General features: G+C 41.8%; 1 non-coding gene across 1 annotated transcript; it reads right to left on the bottom strand.

Annotated features, from left to right (window-relative positions):
- Nucleotides 1-944: 944 nt before the first annotated feature.
- Nucleotides 945-1051, bottom strand: LOC121206536 (small nucleolar RNA R71). The gene has a single exon (XR_005901581.1). It is a non-coding gene; the product is annotated as a small nucleolar RNA R71 (small nucleolar RNA).
- Between the last annotated feature and the right edge of the window lie 5353 nt (nucleotides 1052-6404).

Here is a 6404-nt window from a genome sequence, read left to right as displayed (position 1 = left end):
TATGTACAGATTCCTCTCTGAGTCTAGTTTTCATAGAAACAAACGGCATCAGTATTGAAGCCCCGTGCAGGGAGATATCCAAGTCGTAATGGGCAAAGGTCAGTGTAGTCGACCCCTGCAACATTGGAGACTTTGACTAATAAACTGTACTAATTGGCCCAACCAAAAATTCTAGAAAAAAATACATAGATGGACACATGAGTCTAGTTTCTGGGAAAAATCACGAAACTGATTTTCGAGTTACGAAACTCAAGATATGATTTTTAAAACGACTAGTACACAGATTGGGCAGTGTCTGGAAAATAAATTTTATAAGGGGTTAAAGTTAGTTAACACCTCGTGTTCGACTCCGGTGTCGGTTTCGGGTTCGGGGTGTTACAAGAAATCCGTCAAGACCACTACTTTTTAACGAAGAAATCAATCGCACAGTTCGCAGAAACCAAAGAGAAATAAGGAGAAGCTTAAGATACACAGAGAACGAGCAAGAGGACGATACTCAACCCCCAACCATAGAGATGGCTGAAAACCAAGACAATCAGCTACCTCCTGCAATTGCGATTAATCAAAATCCTACTCCATGCACTATGTATGATTATGCTAAACCTTCTTTAACAGGAACTGAATCGAGCATAGTTAGACCTGCTGTAGCTGCAAATACTTTTGAACTGAAACCTAACACTATTCAAATGATACAGCAACTTGTTTAGTTTGATGGTTTGCAGGATGAGGATCCCAATGCTCATTTAGCCAACTTCTTAGAACTATTTGATACATTTAAAATTAATGGTGTTTTTGATGATGCCATTCGTCTTTGGTTATTCCCTTTCTCATTGAGAAACAAAGCTAAACAGTGGTTGAACTCATTACCACGAGGGTCAATTACTACTTGGGAACAAATGACCGAAAAATTTTTACTAAAATATTTTTCGCCGGCTAAAACGGCTAAATTACGTAATGATATCTCTTCTTTTGTGCAGATGGATTTAGAAACACTCTACGATACATTGGAGAGATACAAGGACCTTTTGAGAAGGTGCCCTCACCATGGGTTACCGTTTTGGTTACAGGTTCAAACGTTTCATAATGGCCTGAATCCTTCAACTTGACAAATGGCTGACGCAGCTGCTGGCAGAACCATCAATAATAAAACACGTGAATATGCCTATGAGTTTATAGAGGAGATGTCACTTAATAACTATCAGTGGCAAGTCATGACGACAAAGCCAACAAAAATAGCTGGCGTCTATAACGTCGATTCGGTCACCATGCTCTCTAATCAGGTAGAACTCTTGAATAAGAAAATTGATGGTTTTCTTAGTTCTTCACAGGTTCACCCAGTAATGCAGTGCGAAGCAAGTGGAGATGGAACATGGCATTCGGAATACCAACCCTATGGCCACAACATGGATAACGAGCAATTAAGTTACATGGGTAATAATCCTCGACCTCAAAACAATCCATATAGTTACACTTACAATGTAGGTTGGAGGAACCACCCCAATTTCTCATGGGGCGGTCAAGGAAATCAAAGACCACAACCACCTCTAGGCTACCAACAACCACCCTACCAACAGGAAAAGAAGCCGAACCTTGAAGAGATGCTCTCAAAGTTTAAATCGGTGTCAGAAACTCGTTTCCAGAATACCAAGACAGCACTTAAAAATCAATAAGCATCGATCCAAGGGCTCGAAACTCAGATAGGCCAGCTTTCCAAATTAATCTCCGAATGACCACAAGGTAGTTTGCCAAGTAATACCGAACCCAACCCAAGGGAACAGCTCAACGCGATTAATGTTCAAGATGAATAAGGAGTTGTTGAGCCTGAGCCAGAACTGAGGCAAGAAACTGTGGTAAGCAAAGGTTAAGGTGAGGTAGATCACAATAAAAAATAAACGGTTCATGTCGAATATAAACCTCATGTGCCATACCCTAACACGACAAGGAAAGACCGCTCAGATGAACAATTTGGTAAATTCCTTAAACTCTTAAAAAAATTACACATTAACTTACCGTTTATTGAAGCGCTATCGCAGATGCCAAACGCAATGAAATTTTTAAAGGAGCTTTTAGCAAATAAGCGGAAGTTGGATGAGGCGTCGCATGTGGAGCTAAACGCATTGTGCTCAGCTATTCTGCAAAATAAGCTACCGAACAAACTAAAAGATCTAGGAAGTTTTACGATTCCTTGCTTAATTTGTAGTTTAGATGTTAATAATGCATTAGCTGATTTAGGGGCTAGTATCAACGTCATGCCTTACAAAATGTTTAAGCAACTAGGTCTCGGGAAACCCAAACAGACTAGGATGAGCATTCAATTAGCAGATAAAACTATAAGATTCCCTAAGGGTATTATTGAAGATGTGCTAGTTAATAGATTTATATTTCCCGTTGATTTCATTGTTCTAGACATAGAGAAGGATAGAAACACTCCTTTAATTCTAGGAAGGCCCTTTTTAGCAACTGTTAAAACAATTATTGATGTTGGCACAGGTGAACTCACACTCCGTGTGGGAGACGAAACAATCGCCCTTCAAGCTCGCAATTCTGGCAACACAATGGAAATTGAAGGTGATCGTCTAAACCATTCTACTAAAGCTGAAAATATGGTGCAACCTTCTTTACAGGAAATGAGTCTGAAGGAAGTACATGAGCCATTCTCAAGCAATAGTAGAGGACCTGTTCATGAAAATCGAATGCTACAAATCAAGGAGCTAGATGAATGGCGAACCCATAAATCGAGAACACCCGACAAACCAAATCTATGATAGAACAAGCTCAATACCATTCCAAATCGACTTAAGGTTGGAGATAAAGTCTTATTAGATGCCGCCGATTCTCACATTGTCACTACTACACCGAATGAAAAAATCCCTCTTACAGTACTTAGTATTTTTCCATTCAGCAAAGTTGAGGTAAGTCACCCCAAGTTCGGCACTTTTAAGGTAAACAACACCCGTCTAAAACCTTATTTTGATGAGATTGATAGCAGGAATGAGGAGTATAAACTCCTCAAACCACCATGATCATTCAACGGAGAGCTAAGTCGAGCTTAGACTATAAATAAACGCTTCTCGGGAGGCAACCCGAGCACTAACTGTATTAAATTCTTTAAAATTTAGTCTTCAACATCTAACTTACTAACAGAACACTTGAATACAGGTTTTTCACAGAGACACGGCCAAGTACACGGGCGTGCTTAGGGTCGTGTGAAACAGGGAAACGGTTTCTCTAAACATGGGCTACGATAAAACGCCACGGCCGTGCGACATGGCCAGGGTCGAGCTTGCCAAAACAACACGGGCATGTGACATGCCCGTGTGGAAGAACCGTGGGCGAACCTGTTAAAACAGCACCGGCGTGCGACACGCCCGTGGCTAGCACCCGTGGTCGAACCTGTTAGATTGACACGGGCGTGGGTCTTCATACACAGCGTGAGAGAAGTGAGCAAGCCAGACACGGCTGTGCGACACGGTCGTGTGCACCCACACACCTAAGGAACACGAGTGTGTAGTAAATGTCAAACGCGCCTAAATTTGAAATTCACAAATCACACGGGCTGAAATTGGGGAACACGGGCGTGTGACCTGGCCGTGTGCCCCAAAATCTATAAATACCCTGCACTATTCACTTTCTTTCCCATTCAAAAACCCTAACCCTAGCCGCTGCAGGTCCACACGCCCTTCCTGCCACACTCGTGCGCTGCTTCCCACTCCATTTTTTACGCTCAATCTCTCTCCCCTAGCGTTTGTTTACTCCTTTCACTTCTATTTTACTTATTTCTAAAGCTTATTATCAACATAATCTTCATATCTTTTGAACTATTTTTCATTTTCCTCATTATTCTATCATTTAATTTGCATTCTTAGGTTAGTTATCATACATTTCGTGTTAAATTGAGTTATTAGAGAAACCTCATACCCATGACATTACTATGTTTATTCTCATGCTATTACCATGCCAATGCCTATCATTTAATTTTCATTCTTAGGTTAGTTATCATACGTTCCGTGTTAAATAGAGATTAGGAAAACCTCATACCCATTACATTACTATTCTCATTCTCATGGTTATTTTGGTTGAGTTTACTTCGTATTAGTAGTTTTGGCTGAAATAGTTAGTTCAAATTTATGTCTTTTTACTTTTTCAAATTCGTTTACCTATTATTATTATTCTTTATGTTACAGGCTTATAATGTCGTCTTCACGACGAAAGAAGGTCGTTGTCCCTGCTTCGAAGAAGAGGAAGGGAGCGTCCTCTTCCACGGGTCCAACCACGAAAATTCGTCACCCTCTCCTTCAATTCCCCCGAGGGCCCAAGAAGAACTTTTTCAAATACTTTGGGCCAGACCTTTAATTGCGGGCCACTGCATCAACTGGGCTACCGTAGAACAAGTTTAGTTAGCATATGCGATTCGGGCCCTCTTAACCCCCGACCCTTGAGAGCTGTTCTTTGGGATCATCGAACCAACATACATCGAGCTCATGATGAAACTATATTCAACGTTCCATCTTCAAAATGTAATGACGAACTACAATGATCCCGGCACGGTCCAGTTTCGCCTAGGTGGGTTAGTTCGCCAGCTAAGCGTCCCAAGTTCGGTGCTGCACTGGGTTTATATACGGAGAAATTTAAAGAGAAGAATGACTTACATGCTCTCAACCGCCACATCCATCGTTGTTCTTCACGGTGGTGGGACGCACTAGTACCAGGTGGGGCCACCTACAATCCTAGCCGCTCCAAGGCATCGGCTCTCCCTTCATCTCTGAGGTACCTACACTCCATTCTGGCTCACACGATTACAGAGAGGCGAGAGAACACTGGCGTCGTCAACACTCACGATGCCTACTTCTTATGGTGTATGTCACACGGGCACGTCATTGACCTTGCCTATTTTATTGCCTTCGCGATTCAGCACCAGACGGAGAGACATAGGAAGAGGGTTATCTCCATTGACCTCTACGTGACTCGATTGACTCGACACTTCGGGCTCCTCAACACGCAGCCCAAGAATCATCCCTTACCCTCATCGGCCAGATGTCTCCACAAGGCATCTCGAGCATGCTTAGCATGAGGATGATTGAAAGGCACCGAGGAACCTACCTTCCCCAATATCGTCTCGCCCAATCTACCTAGGAGGACATTCCTGATGATGTCCCTCCATAGCACAAGGACCCACAGACTCAGCCACCACCACCCTCTCGTCCAGTTCATGCGGCAGCTTCATATGCTGACATCTCTAAGCGCCTCACTCGAATCCAGCAGCAGTGTTTTCAACTATTTGACAACATTGATACTACTCTACAGTAGATTTGTCAACACCTCCACATCTCATCGCCAGTCCCACGTCCCACCTCACAAACCATCCAGCGATGAAGATGTTTAAAAACATTTATTTATTATTTTATGTTTTTAATTTTTATTAAAACTACTTTTTACTTTTACTAGATTTTAAGATTTTATTTTTAATTATCAATTTCGATTATTTCTTTATGAGTAATTATTCTTCCTAATAATATACCCCAAACCCGGCCCAAATGTTATTGCCAGATCTGACGTGTCACATGGACTTACGACTTAGTATGCATTCGTTGGTTTAAGTGATTGGGGTGGTCTTTGTAAAAACAACGGTTAAATAAAAAGCCGGTTTATCAATCTTTAGGCTATCCATTTGTTGTACTTGTTGAGTCTTGGAAAACGTTCATTAATTTTGAAAACCCGCGCAGCCTAACACTAGCAGTTTCGACATAGTACAAATATAATCAAAAAATAAAACCATAGCGGAAAAAGAAATTTAAATAGCAGCCTTATTACAACTTAAAACTCAAAATTAAATCAGAATATAAAATAATAGAAATAAACTAACTTAGAAAAACCAACTTTGCAGATGATGTGGCCACTCCGAATCCCTCACAACTCCAAGCCCACTATGGTTGGGGATTTCCTGCAGAGATGAAAATAAAGGGTGAGTTAGATAAACTCAGTGTGTAACATAACCCAACCATAGCCCAAAACAGATCAAGCCTCAGAGTCAGACTTATCCGGGCCTTGCCCTAGTACAGAAATCAGAATGAAACCCATAGACCCATAGCAGATACAGAATAAATATATCATGAATGTAGAAATCCCAACCCAGAGCCATCTATAACACCCCCGTACCAGCCTTACACCATGTGGGGAGACTATTCGACCCACCCAACCGCTACACACCATAGAAATTGCAGCGAGGCTGCCAGATATTGTGACAAAGCCACTAGATACAGATATTGTGGCTAGGCTACCAGAACAGATATATATATGTGGCGAAGCCACCAGATTGCAGCGAGGCTACCAGAAATTGTGACGAAACATATATATGTGGCGAGGCCACCTGATTGCAGCGAGGCTGCCAGAATGCTTCCTACATC

The sequence above is a fragment of the Gossypium hirsutum genome, chromosome A01 (assembly GCF_007990345.1).
Source record: "Gossypium hirsutum isolate 1008001.06 chromosome A01, Gossypium_hirsutum_v2.1, whole genome shotgun sequence".
Taxonomy (NCBI): domain Eukaryota; kingdom Viridiplantae; phylum Streptophyta; class Magnoliopsida; order Malvales; family Malvaceae; genus Gossypium; species Gossypium hirsutum.
Note: the sequence above shows the minus strand (reverse complement) of the source record. Positions and strands in the feature narration are given on the sequence as shown.